Source organism: Macrotis lagotis, chromosome 1, assembly GCF_037893015.1.
Source record: "Macrotis lagotis isolate mMagLag1 chromosome 1, bilby.v1.9.chrom.fasta, whole genome shotgun sequence".
Lineage (NCBI taxonomy): Eukaryota > Metazoa > Chordata > Mammalia > Peramelemorphia > Peramelidae > Macrotis > Macrotis lagotis.
The window spans coordinates 615,977,666-615,991,923 of record NC_133658.1 but is presented as its reverse complement, the minus strand read 5'-3'; the positions used below and the strand labels follow the sequence as shown (position 1 = coordinate 615,991,923).

The 14,258-nt window shown below is 33.4% G+C and overlaps 1 protein-coding gene and 1 long non-coding RNA gene across 3 annotated transcripts in view; one reads left to right on the top strand and one right to left on the bottom strand.

Annotated features, from left to right (window-relative positions):
* Positions 1-14,258, bottom strand: part of LOC141507407 (uncharacterized) — a 99,439-nt gene that overhangs the window by 16,742 nt on the left and 68,439 nt on the right. For both annotated transcript variants that reach the window (XR_012474132.1, XR_012474131.1), the window contains one exon: positions 1,557-1,678. This is a non-coding gene — a long non-coding RNA (uncharacterized LOC141507407). The remainder of the gene's footprint in view (positions 1-1,556; positions 1,679-14,258) is intronic.
* Positions 1-14,258, top strand: part of DPP10 (dipeptidyl peptidase like 10) — a 1,029,304-nt gene that overhangs the window by 984,142 nt on the left and 30,904 nt on the right. The gene's annotated exons all lie outside the window — the stretch shown is intronic.

Below are 14,258 nucleotides of genomic sequence, written 5' to 3'. Positions count from 1 at the left end.
AATTAAATAATGGAAAATATATTATACATACTATTGAGCATATTGAGTAGAGTGCCTTCAAATCACTTACTACAACTATGATCCTGGGCAAGTCATTTAACCCCTATTTACTTAAATTTCTTTATCTGTAAAATGGGGGCTGTAATAATATCTACCTCCCAGGGTTGTTTTGAAGATCAAATACAATAATAATTGTGACACTGAGCATAGTGTCCAGATCATAGTAAATTAAATACAATAGAAATATTAATTATTATTATTATCATTTGATGCTTACTAATGTTGGCTATGGGTTTTGGGGTAAACGGATAAGGCTAGAATTTGGGAGCCACTGAAAAACAAAAGAATTTGTGGGCTCTCTGGGATGGTAAAACTGTTCAAGATTTTATTAGGAAATATGACAAAGTAAATAAGTTTGAAAACTGTCCCTCCCAAAGGGCAGCAAGTATTTTTATGACAGAGTGAATAACAAAAGGCTAGAAAGATAAGAGACTGAGACAGAGAGGGAGATAAGGAAAGACAGACAGCTTACAGGGTCAGAGAGAGAGGAGTGCCTAGAGCAGAGTTCCAGTCTAGGTTTTATAGCCTTGCCCCTTAACTGGGCACTGAGGGCAAAAGAGGAAATCCTTCCTCCCCCGTTACATATACAAAACCAGTCTTTAGGTTGGAGTTGGGGGTTGGGGAACAAGGAGACCAGATACAAATTTTACAGTAAAAAGTGAAAAGATAGGAGTCAATTTACATCTCAAGAACAAGGACCCTCCACCCATTTAACAAGATTTAACAGCATTTAAGATTACAGAATTTGTTTCTGCTACATTTATAATTCTCTACATCATTACAACCCTGAGAGGTAGTTGTTATTATTTTACAACTATATGCTCTAGTACTTTTCAATTCCATGAACATCATATTTTCCGCAAGATATTTTATCATCATAGAGATTGTTTCAGCTTTGGTATTCAATACCTTTTCAGTATTCTTTAGTTGTCTCTCTCCTCTAATTTAAGGATTCCAGGTCAAAGAAAAAAATTCTCCTCCCAAATTCTTCATTCCTAGTGGCCTAAGAATTCCCAGTCACCTCATTTCTTATCAGATAGTCTGCTTGACATCAGTGAATCATGAATATTGAATATCAATCTCCCCATAACACACACACATACTCATACATATATACACATACACCACTCATCTACAAACTTATACACATATTCACATACAAATATACACATAATACACACACTCATACACATATATATACATATACACATATATACATATACATCATATACACCCTTTCACATACATACTTATATACACATAGACATATAGACATACACTCACATATACATGAATACAGATATCCATGCATACATAAACACACATTCATATACAGAGTCATGCATGTGTGTGCTCATATATACATTCATACACACATATATACACTCATTTACAAATGTACACATATAGACACACACTCAAACACATTGATACACATATTCACATACACATGCACTCATACACATACTCACCCACACACATATACACCCACATACCTTGTACTGGTATTTTTGAGGATCCTTCCTTTCCTTTTGTGCATGTTTTATCTTTCCCCATTAGATTGCAAGCGCATGGAAGGCAGACTCTCTTTTTCTTCTTTTTAATCCCCTGTGCTTACCTGGCATATAACAGATATTTAGTAAATGTTTATGACTATTTACTATCCATATATAAATCTATCTTCATATATTTCAGATGAGGAAACTGAGGCAAAGAGCCACTAAGTGGTTTTTCAAGGTCACATGGTCAGTACATGTCTGAAATCACTTTTGAATCAGATCTTCCTGAATCCAGGTCCAGCACTGGATCTACAATGACACGTTACCCCAGACTAGTAGTACCATCCTTACAGGGTTATTGTGAGAATTAATTGAATTTAGATTAAGTGCTTTGTGAAACACACACACTAGATAAATGCTAGTTGTCATTAACTTATTGATTTCAATGCATTATTGCATGCTGCCATGCTTAATGCTAACTTTTTGGATCTTAACTTTGGCAAATAATATATATAATTATACAATTTATTCTTTCTCAGAATTATTAAAATATAGCATGATACTTTTTCAAATTCTTTACTCTTGTTAAGATATATATTTTACACACATATATACATTTGTACATGTAAATTTACACACATATGTGAACATATAATATTTTTATATTGTATTGATTTGGTCATTTTGTCACCCATATAAAAAAAAATAGAATATCTTGACAGTGGAAAGAAGACTAACTCAAGTTAGTTTATTTAGGTTCAGATGCCACCTGAAATGCTTAATATATGTTCACTTGGACAAATAATTAAACTCTAGTTTCCTCATCATTGAAATGAATTGGTTGAATTGGATGGCCTCTGACATTCCTTAACAGCTTTTATGATCCTCTTATCTGAATAGCTCTGATCTATTCTTAATGAAATCTTGTTGGCATTTGTGACTAGAAGTTCTCTTCAATAATAATTTCCAGAATTTTGACAGAAATCAAAATCAAATATCCCTGTATTTTACTGATTTTATCCTCTGCTGGTTTTGAAAAATTGGGAATCACATTTTCCTTTCTCTACTCTTGAGTAACTTCTCTCATTCTTTAGATCTTTCTAAGATTAATAAAAGCGTTAGTCCTTAAAGTACATTGTGATGCATCTAGTTCTGACTTGTCTACTTAGACTAACAAAGGGCCCATATGTTTCCTTTTATTTGTAACTTATTTGTGATTTTTTGCTCTTTTCTTACATTTTGCATCTATTGTTCTCAGTTCAGCAAATCATTTCTTTTCTAAATTCAGGATATAATTTTAATTTCAAAGAAAAAATGTTAGAAGTATCACACACAGGAGACTGAGAATGAATAATTCTGTCTCTCTTGCTTAACATTCAGTAATTCTGTCTCATTCTTTACCTTTGGTTGTGATGGAGTCATATAGTCAGTTGTGAATGGAGCTAAGTTTTGAAGAAATAACAGAATTCTGAAAAGTAGAGTTAAAGATTCAAAATGATACAATAGGTTGAATAATGAGTGAAATCTGAATAGAACATAGAGTACATGAAGGTATGTATTGTAAAATAAGACTAGACAATTTGATTGGAATCAGATTATAGAGGATCTTACATGAGAGGTTAAAGAATTTATATTTTATCCTACAGGTAATAAGAAACCATAGAAGTTTTCTTGTTTGTTTGTTTTGAGCAAGGAGATGGTATGTTTTGTTTGAGTTCTTTCTTTGAGTTATTTTTGTTTGAGTTATTTCAAAGAACTACAAAATTATTGCTTCCCAAAGTAATGATCCTGAAAGAGTCCTAACTTATCTAGAAATTAACAGATGGTCTTGGAAAACTTCTAAGGAAAGAAAATTCCTCACCCTATGGCTTATCAAGTAATGAATATTCTTGAACTTACTTTATATTGCTATCAGAAAATATAGAGCCCATTTTGGGACTCACAATTGACTTTTTCCCATTAACTTCTCCAGTTCATTTTATTGATTAGGAACTTGGGGCAAAAAAGGTAAAATGATATGGCTAGGATCACAAAACTAGAACTATCTGAGACCAAATTTGAATGTAGGTCTTTCTGGCTTTAGCCCCAGTGCTCTATAAAATGTATCACCTAGGCAACCATATCATGTTTACTAATTTACAGATAATCTTTACTTTAGGTAAGTGGACAATTTGCAAGCCTCTTTGTAAACTGTATTTTTATATAATTAGACTGGGTCCTACAGGGAAAGAGATGTGGTTGCAGGGATAGAACAGGGGGAGAAACAAGAGGGGCAGAGTTAGCCACCATGAAGGCCAGACCAGAATCAAGAAGAAAATGGAGGTAGGGTAGGGAAAGATATAAAGGGTGAAGACATTAAAGGATGGGTAAAACTGGGGACAGCACTGTGGCACATGAATAGAAAGAAGACAGACATAGAGGTTTAAGGACAAAGGGGCAAAGACTTAAGGCAAGCCCTCATAAGGCAGAGTCTCTATCATGTAGATTCTTCTGAGTTTGTTTTTTTATGAGTTTTTTTGGTAGGTCTATGGCAGGTGTAGGCTAAAGAGCTGAGAGAGGGACAGGAACAAAGTGAGCAAAGTACAATAAAGTTAACAGATTTTGTTTTCTTTTTGGAATTGCCTATTTCTTTTAGAATTCTTTACAGAGTTGAATTTGGATAATTCAACTTTATGTAATGCAAGAACTATCTATATATGTTACATCTTTCCCATAAATTATAAATACCATAAGGGCAGGAATAGTATTTAATTTTTAAAATTTGAATCTTCAATAATTAACAAAGTACTTTATACATAATAGACATTCAGCTTTTTTTGAAACTAAAAATAATAGCTAACATTAGGTATTTTAAGCTTTAAAAAAGTACTTTTCTCATAAGAATCCTGTGATAGAGGAAATAAAAAAAATCCTGTCTTCATGCAAGAGTAAGAAAACTAGAGTTAGAGGTGTCATTTCTACATGGTTGCAGAACTCTTAACTGTCAAAGCTGAATTTTTTAAAATCAGGTTACAAAGAAGTTGAAAACTTTCCACTTGTCAACCAACTCTAAAGCAGATTTATGCTGAAGAATGATTACTTCAGGAAGACAGAATAGTATTAGTAATACCTCTTTAAGAGCAAGTTTTGCAAAATAATAAAGGTCATATCATATTTACAGTTCACTGTGAATTTGTATGTAATAAAATTTGACAGATATAGTTTAATAATGCTTTAATATAATGAAATGATTAGAGAAATTATGTTAGTCTAAAATGGTTTGAAAGGGATTTGTATATATATATTTCAACTTTAAGAGTAGTACTGGGGTGGCTAGGTGGTACAGTGGATAGAACACCAGCCCTGGAGTCAGGAGTACCTGAGTTCAAATCTGGCCTCAGACAATAATTACCTAGCTGTGTGACCTTGGGCAAGCCACTTAACCCCATTTGCCTTGCAAATAAAAACAAAAGACTAGTACCAAATCAAAAGCTAAAAGACAGTTTTAATTAATGCCCAATACTTTGTTGCTTTCCCTTCTCCTTATATTTCATGATTTCCACAAACTCAGAACTTAGTTATTGAGATTTTTGCTTCTTCTTGTACTATGCAGAGGCCATAAGCATATTTATCACTTCAATCCTTCCATTGTTTCAACAAAGCTTCAAAGATGTTTCCCATTCCTTTTCTTTCAGTGACAATGTACACATTCCTACCTATAGACTGCTAGATGGAAGTATTATCACTAAATCAATGATTATTGTCACTTCACCATATAATGAGAATTTCTTTAAGAAAATAGATTTCAGATTCCTAGGTTTTTTCTCATTGTAATTCAATTTGCTCATTTAAGAATAATGAATGAAAATGATAATGAATATAGAGAGAAGACAGTGGCATTTAATATAGGTAATAAAGGTAGATATGATGATTATTCCTAATTTTTTGTAACTAATTAGCTTTAATCCTAAAAAAAATTGTAGATAATGCATTGGAAATACCAGCATTCCTTTCTTAAAGTTACTTGAATTTTGTTTGAATTGTAAATAGACTAGAGAAAAAAGCCATAGGGAAAAGAATATTCACTCCACCAACACCATATTCTAAAAAGAACCCTGGACTCTCTTTCCCTCTAGATGCTAGATATAAAGCATTATCTTTTTTACTGTTCTATTTTAACTCAGTAGTTAAAACTTAAGCAATAGATATTGTGCAGTTGAATTTCCAAAAATTGTAACCTATTTTAAATGCATGAGGAACATATTGTTTAAAAAAAAAACACATTGAATGCTTTTGCTAAACAAAAGAACAACTCCCTTATATCTATTTTGTATGTGGAGGGTTTTTTATGTGTATATGTATATGTATACATATATATGTATGTATATGTTTTCTCAATATAATATACATGCAAATTAAACATCTTTCTTTTTAGAACTTAATGATTACTTTTCCGACCCTCAAATGTGTGTGAGGGAGGGGGAAAAAACTTGTACGTTATTTAGTATTATAATTGAAGAAGAAAATGCTAACTCAGAAGAAACATATCTGATTATCTTATTCCCTGACATACCAGGAAATACTAGCAATTTAATATTTTTACTGTTTTGTTTTATTTTAGGAAGGTAGATAATCTGGATCTCTTATCTAATTTCATTAGTTTAATATTGAAATGCTTCACCAACATAGCTAAACTGTGGCATATTAGGGGATAGGGAAGAACATTGAAAATAAGTATTTTTTTTATGAGTACACATATATTTTGTGTCAGGGATAGAGTTTGTCTTTCTTCTAAAACAAGCTGTCTTTTATCACCATCACTACATCTTTCCATTTCTTTGAGGACTTACACTAAAAAGATCATTCAAGCACAGGAATTTGGAGTTTGCAAATTTATAAGTAGGCAAAAATGAAAACTGGCCAGGGAGATCATACATTTAGAAATATAAATCTCAGAGGGTTAGAGAATGGTAAGAATGGTGTATATCTCATTCCTCTATAAGCATAATAATCAGTTGATATCAAACTGGCCTCAGAACAACACAGTCCTGATACCTTCGATAATAGCTTCCCTGCTGTTTCTTCCTTAATGTAGTCAACATTTCTTTCTTTCTTTGTTTTTTTTAACAAAGCAAATGGAGTTAAGTGATATGCCCAGGGTCACACAACTGAGTAATTATTAAGTGTCTAAGGCTGTATTTGAACTGATATTCTCCTGACTTCAGGGCTGGTGCTCTATTCACTGCACCACCTAGGTGCACCAATAGTTAACATTTATTACAATTATTTTATTTTTTAGAATGGCAATCAAGCACATATTGAAAAGGATACTTGGAGAATGCATATTGATTTATAAAGCCACAATTTCATATTATGTATTTTTATTAATTTATTTTAAAAACATTTTATAATTATCTCTTAATCTAATCTACACTTGCTCTTGCCAGTTTGCAGGTAATGTCCTGATTGTTTCAGATCTCTGCTTTAAAGTAGAAAGTCAGTGTAAGACATTGCCATAGTTAAAATTCACACTTTAGTATCCATTCATTTCACTGAAAGAATGTCTAAAGATTTCTCAGCCGCAGGCACTTTACTCAGATGCTTCCCATGCCTGGAGTGCTCTCCCTGCTCATCTTTGCATCCTGTCTTCAGTTCCCAGTTAAAATTACATCTTTGTCATAAAGCTTGCTTCATCCCTCTTAATTCTAATATCTTCCCTTTTTAAAATTTGCTTCCTATTGGTTCTGCATAAACCCTATTTGGACAAATTTTTTGCTTACTTTCTTCCTCATTCAATTTTGACCTCAAGAGCTGGCACTTTTTGCCCTTTTGTGTAAATTATGTCCTAGTATTTGTGATGTTGAACAAATCTAGTCACTTATAAAGACCTTTAGTTTTCACCAAAAAATGAAGGCATCTTTCACCAAAAAATGAAGGCATCAAATTAGATAATCCCTAAGAATCTTTCTACCTTTAAAATTTTAGGAATCTACAAAGTCAAATATATCCTTTAGATTTAGAAACTACTCTCAATACCAAAATAAACACAGAAATTAAAGGAATGATTTATGAAGAGCAAAAAAATATAGCCAATAAAAAATCAGATATGACTTCTTGTAATGGCACTTTAACAGCATAGGAAATTAGACATTTAAAAGTAATGGACCAATGTATCACATATTTTAATTCAACTTTTTCTTTTGCACAATTTGTAAGTGTTGAACATCCCTCAGGCATTTGGCTGCTGACTTTCCTCAGATATTTTCTTGTGATATCTAAGATGTTTATTGCAAGTTTAATTTTGTGTGGATAATATCAAGAGTGCATTATTGAGCTTTATAAATGCCTCATTAATATCCATTCTGTTCGTTGTTTTCTGGCTTGTGTGAACTAATATGCTTTTATTTATTAATTTATTTTTACTATTTGTGACTGAATGAGAAGTAGTGTGGTTTACTCGATAGAAAACTGGTCTTGAAGCTAGCAAGACTTTGAATCAAGTACTGCCTCTTAAATATTATAGCTATCCTAGGTAGGTCACTTGATCTCCGAGGTCTATGAAACTCTCTTTAGAGATTACATAGAAGGATCAGATCTGCACTGGAAAATAGTGGTTCCTCAACTAGAAGTTCCCTATACTCATAAAATCCCAACTTTACTTCCTAGTTTTATGTGAATGAAATAATCTGATACTGTAGACTAAGGAAATTTCTAACCTGATTTCTGTTTCGTCAGGAATCAGTTGTTGAAGCCTAACCCTACAGGAATGTTGGTTCTTTAGAAGGTTACTAAGATCTCTTTTCAGGGAAACTATGAATGCAGAACAGGTTAGGATTGATTGCCAGAAGTTGCTGAGTGAGAATTCAGAAATTCGTGATAAAGGCATGAAACAGGCATGGTGACATGTGTTGAAAATGGTGATATTGGGGCGGCTAGTTGGCATAGTGGATAAAGCACCATCCCTGGAGTCAGGAGTACCTGGGTTCAAATCCCATCTCAGACATTTAATAATTACCTAGCTGTGTGGCCTTGGGCAAGACACTTAACCCTGTTTGCCTTGCAAAAACCTAAAAAAAAAAATGGTGATATCCATATCTTCCTTCTTATCTCAATTCTGACTTCTTGTTGTTTGACCTTTGTTCTTAAAGAAGACCATGACATCAGGGAGGTGATGCCATGACAAGAAGGTGGACTAGATTTAATTGAGGAGGAAGGGGACCTGTGCAAAGTCACCAGCCTCACTTTCTTCTCTGGAGCATCTTGGTCCAGTTGCCAGTTATAGATTAGGACAAGTGGAAATGACCTAAATTGCATTGGGAGATTTTGGCCTTTTAGAGTTTATTCTTTAACCACTCTGAATTTGACTGAGGCAATGACCATTCAGTGATTGAGGTTAGCTAAGAAAGAGATGAGACAAAGTGGCAAGGAATGACCAGTTTTACCTAGTAAAAAAAAAAAATAATCAAACTGAATGGTCCAGACCTTCAGATTTTCTCAGTAGTTAAGGCAGGTAGGAAAGAAAGAAAGCAAAGAATAGTCTGTTTTCTATAGTCATAAAAAAAAAATCACTCTGGGAGGGGAAGAACTACAGGGCTTCTGGCCCAAACAGAAACACAATTTGCATTCCCTGTCAGCCAATACACAGATCTCATTACTAAGGTCAAAACTGAAGGTGCCTTGGGTTGATAAAAGTGCTCAAAGATAAGCCTAGAGACAGAATGTAGAACTAGGGACAAGGATTTCTTATCTAGGTGGAAGTTCAAATTCAACTTTTATTATTTACTACATGGAAGGCAAGTCACCTGATAGTGAGGTAATTTATCTTTAAAACCAGAATACCTACATTTCCTTCTTTATTCTGACCACTTAACCCAATCTCCCCAACTCAGATTTAATTTACTCATTTGTAAAATACTAATATTAATATTTTAACAGTGCCTCCACTAGCTGCTTCAAACAGGTAGGTTTTTTGTTTTTATTTTTTATATATGAGAACTCTATGCAAAATTTTGCATAGAACTCTATGCAAATTGTTTTTATATATGAGAAGAACTCTATGCAAAATGTTAAACTATGGAAATCTGAGTCATTTGATACCCACACAATGTATGATATACGTGTGTTTGTGTAGGTTGAGGAACTTGATGAATTTGGTGTTAAAATAATAATTAGATTAAATATGTGCTAACTTTCAGAATTTGTTCTAATAAGATACAAATGTCAACCTCCAGGGTTTGACCTCAAGAAAAAAAAAAACAGAATTAGGGTAACATAGATGTTTATTAATATTTCTCTAAGTTCAATGATTATGCAGGCATGCATGTGGATTAGAGGAGGGGCTAGCTAGTGAATTAGACACCCAATATTAAGTCTTAGAATTATACATTCTATTATTAGAAGGTGTGATCTGAAAAGCTATTTCTCCATTTCTCCATCAAGGAAAGATTTAATTAAGGACTGAGCTACACATCAGACACATCTCTTAGGAGGTATATCCAGGAAGATATACCAGGAAGGATAACTTCCCCTAAATCCAGGATCTTTGTGTCTTATGCCAGAACCTCCACAAATGTGAATATACCCCATCTAGATTATTGACACATCTAAGAATATTAATGGAGATAAAAGGTACTGTGTAGGTAGTTCTTTGTGGGTAAGAAGGAAGAAATACTGAATCTAGAATGGGGGGAACCCTACTTTTCTGGCACTAAGTTATGTGTTCCTCTGCATATTGTTCAACACAACTGAAATTCAGTGTTTTTGTTATTCTTTTTTGTTTGTTTTATATTCCATCTCTAAAATGGTCATAAGAATACTACAGTAATTTCAGAAGTTGTTGTGAAGAAAGTGTTTTGTGAATTTAAATTTTATGTAATCATAAATATGAATTGTGATTGTTGTAGAATAGTAACAAAGATAGTGGGATCAGTGTTAGGATCCAGATAAAAGATCATTGTAATATATTAAGACAGTATTAGATAGACTTTTCTCCTGTTTCTTCAGTGCCAGAAAAAAAAATAATTTACTATGGAAAAGTGGAGAAAGAATTGATTTACTTTAGTAATTAAAATGCTTTATTATAAGTCATTTGCAGAAAGTGTCTAACAAAATGGGAAAAAAGAAAAAAAGATGTAGGGAGAGTGCAGGCATGTAAAGTAAGCTAAAATGTTAACATTTGATTGTGAAGCTACTTATATTTGAGGCCATCTTGAAAAAGGAACCATCAAAAGCTTATTCAAAAGATTCTCATTATCTGAAACATTGCAGAAGTAAGCAGAGCCAAGATGGTGGAATAAAGGAAGGGAGTCTCTGAGTTCTCCCCTATACTCCTCCAAGTACATTTAAATAATGACTCTAAACAAAGTGTAGAGCAGTACAACCAACAAAAGGGCAGGATGGAAAAAAAAAATTCAAGGTCAAGAAAATTATAGGAGTGTAGTCCCAAGAAGGCCTTACCAGTGAGGATCTAGCACCAGCAAACCAGGAGCAGATGTCTGGTCATCTGAATCAATGGTAGCAGAAGCGGTTTCCAGACTTCTCAGTCAACAGACACCAAAGACTACTTAGCAGGTTGGCAGGAAACTGTCCCACTTGAGTGAGTAGAGTAACAGTCCAGAACAGGTCATGCCAGGACAGATCTGGGCAACAGCAAACTAGGAACAGACCTTGGTATTCATTGAATCATCATTGATAGCAGCTGCTTCCAGAGCTCTCAGTCCCACAGATGATAAGGGGGTCAAACAACTGGTCAGGAAGAGATTACAGAGAGCTAGACTGAGACAAGACTCTCTTGCTTTGTTCATAATCAAAGGGGGGGCGTCACTGTCCCAGGGTGAGCAGTAGAACCCCAGAACTTGCAGCCACGGGAGAGGCATGCTCTTTATAGTTCCATTACAAAAAAGAGTGCTTTTGATCACTTAGAGATTAGAACAGAGACCAGGAGAGTAAACAACACCTCTGCCAAGATCATACCACCTTGGAAGAACTGAACTTACAGATCACTAGAAGTATGTCTGAAAACAGTTGCACAAAAAAACCCAGAAACTTGAAACAATGTACCCTTCACACTAGAAGCAGAGTCCCACCTTTAAAAAGCATTAAAACCAAGTTCACAGACTGGGAAAATGAGCAAATAATAGATGAAAAAATCTGACCATAGAAAGTTGAGGCAGCAAGATGACACAGTGGATAGAGCATCAGCCCTAAGTCAGAAGGGCCTAAGTTCAAATTTGGTCTCAGATACTTAGTATTTACCTTACTGTTTGACCTTGGGCAAGTCAATTAGCTTCATTGCCTTGCAAAAATAAAAAATTATGGTGTTAAGGAAGATCAAAACACAGACTCAGAAAAAGATAACAGTCAAATTTCCTTTATCCAAAGTCTCCAAGAAACAATATGAATTGGTCATATGCCATGGAAGAACTCAAAAAGGATTTTGAACATCAAGTAAGAGAGGTAGAGCAAAAGTTTGGAAGAGAATGAGAATGATGAAGGAAAATCATGAAAAACAATTCAACAACTTAGTAAAAGAGACACAAAAAATACTGAAGAAAACAGCCTCTTAAAAATGATTTGGCCAAATGGTAAAAGAAATAGAAAAAAGCTAATGAGGAAAAGAAAGCTTTAAAAAGCATAATTGGCCAAATGGAAAAAGAAGGTCAAAAATGTACAAGAAAGAAGAAAAAAAAATTGCTTAAAAAGCAAAATTGACCAAAACTTAGTGAAGAAAATAATTTCTTAATAATAAGAATTTAGCAAATGGAAACTAATAACTTTATAAAACATTAAAAAACAATAAAATAATACCAGAAGAATGAAAAAAAGACAATGTGAAATATCTCATTGGAAAGAAACCTGAACTGGAAAATTGATGCAGAAGAGATAATTTAAAAATTATTGGTCTATCTGAAAGCCATGATCACAAAGAGACCCTAGACATCATCTTTCAATAAATTGTTAAGGAAAACTACTCTGATATTCTAGAACTATAGGGTAAAATAGAAATTGAATGAATGTGTGAAACACCTCCTGAAAGAGTTCCCAAAATGTAAAGTCCCAGGAATGTTATAGGCAAATTCCAGAACTCTCAGAACAAGGAAAAATATAGCAAGCACAATTGATGCAGCATGATGCCATAGTCTGGATAAAACAAGATTTAGCGTTCTCTACCTTAAAGGAGTAGAGGGTTTAAAATATGATATTCTGAAGGGCGAAAGGACTAGGATTACAATTGTCACCTACCCAGCAAAACTGTGTATAATCCTGTATTCAATAAAAATAGAGATCTTCTTAATGAAAATACCAGAGTTGAACAGAAAATTTGACTCTCAAATAAACTCAAGAGAAGTAAAAGAAAGCAGACAAGAAAGGGAAGTCATAAGGGATTTAATAAGGTTTAACAGTTGGCAGTGGAACATGAGAAGATGAACCTCTAATTCATAAAATATTTATCATTATTAGGGTATTTAATAGTATTTATATACAGAGGGAACAGGTATCAGTTTAATATAAAGGGATGATTTCTTAAAAATAAAATTGTCATGAAAGAGGAATGTACTAGGAGAAAGGGAAAAAGAAAGGTAGAATGGGGAAATAATCTCTCATAACAAAGGCAAGGAAAAAATTTTCACAGTAGAGAGGAACAGGTAGTATTTGAGAAGAGGTGAGTGAACCTTATTTTCATCAGAATTGGCTCAGTTGAAAATTGAGCATAGAAATCTATTTTATCCTATAAGAAAATAGGAAGGGAAGGGGATAAGAGAAGGGGGTGTGTAATAGAAGGGGGGGGCAGATTGGAGCAGGGCGTAGTCTGAAGCAAAACTCTTTTGAGATGGGGGTAGGATTAAAAGATCCAGAGAATAGAATAAACAGGATGGGAAACAGGATGGAGAGAAATACAGTTAGCAATAGTCACTATAAGAAAAAAATATGAAACAAGTTTCTCTGATGAATGTCTCAATTCTCAAACATAAAGAATTGAATTAACTTTTTAAAAATAAGAGCCATTCTCCAATTGATAAATGATCAATAGATGTGAACACTTTTCAGATAAAATAATGAAATTATATATAAATTAAAATCATATTTAAAATGTTTTGAGTCACTATTGATTTGAAAAGTGCAAATTAAAATGATTCTGAGACACAGCCTTAAACCTATTAAATTGACTAATATAACAAAAAAAAGGAAAATGACTAAAAATGGAGGGGATGTGGGGAAAATGGGGTGTTAATGCACTGTTGCTAGATTTGTGAACTGATTCAACCATTTTGTAGAGCAATTTGGAACTGTGCCCGTAGGGATATTAAAAAAAGACTACTAGTTCTCTATCTCAAGAGATTAAAAAATGGAAAAGGACCCATATGTGCAAAAATATATTTATGACAGCTCTTTTCAGGTGGCAAAGAATTGGAATTGAAGGAATGCCTGAACAAATTTTGCTGTGATTATGATGGAATACTATTGTTCTGTAAGAAATGATGAGCAGGATGATTTCAGATAAACTAGACTTTCATAAACTGATACAAAGTGAATTATGTTGTTTATAAAAGGAACAGCAATACAATAATCCAAACCAGCTCTGAAATATTTATGATGGAAAATGATATTCATCCCAGACAAAGAACCAATGATGTATAAATACAGATTGAAAAATATCTTTTCTATTTTTTACTTTATTTTTCGTGATGCTTTTAGTTTTTCAATTTATGTTTTCTTTTA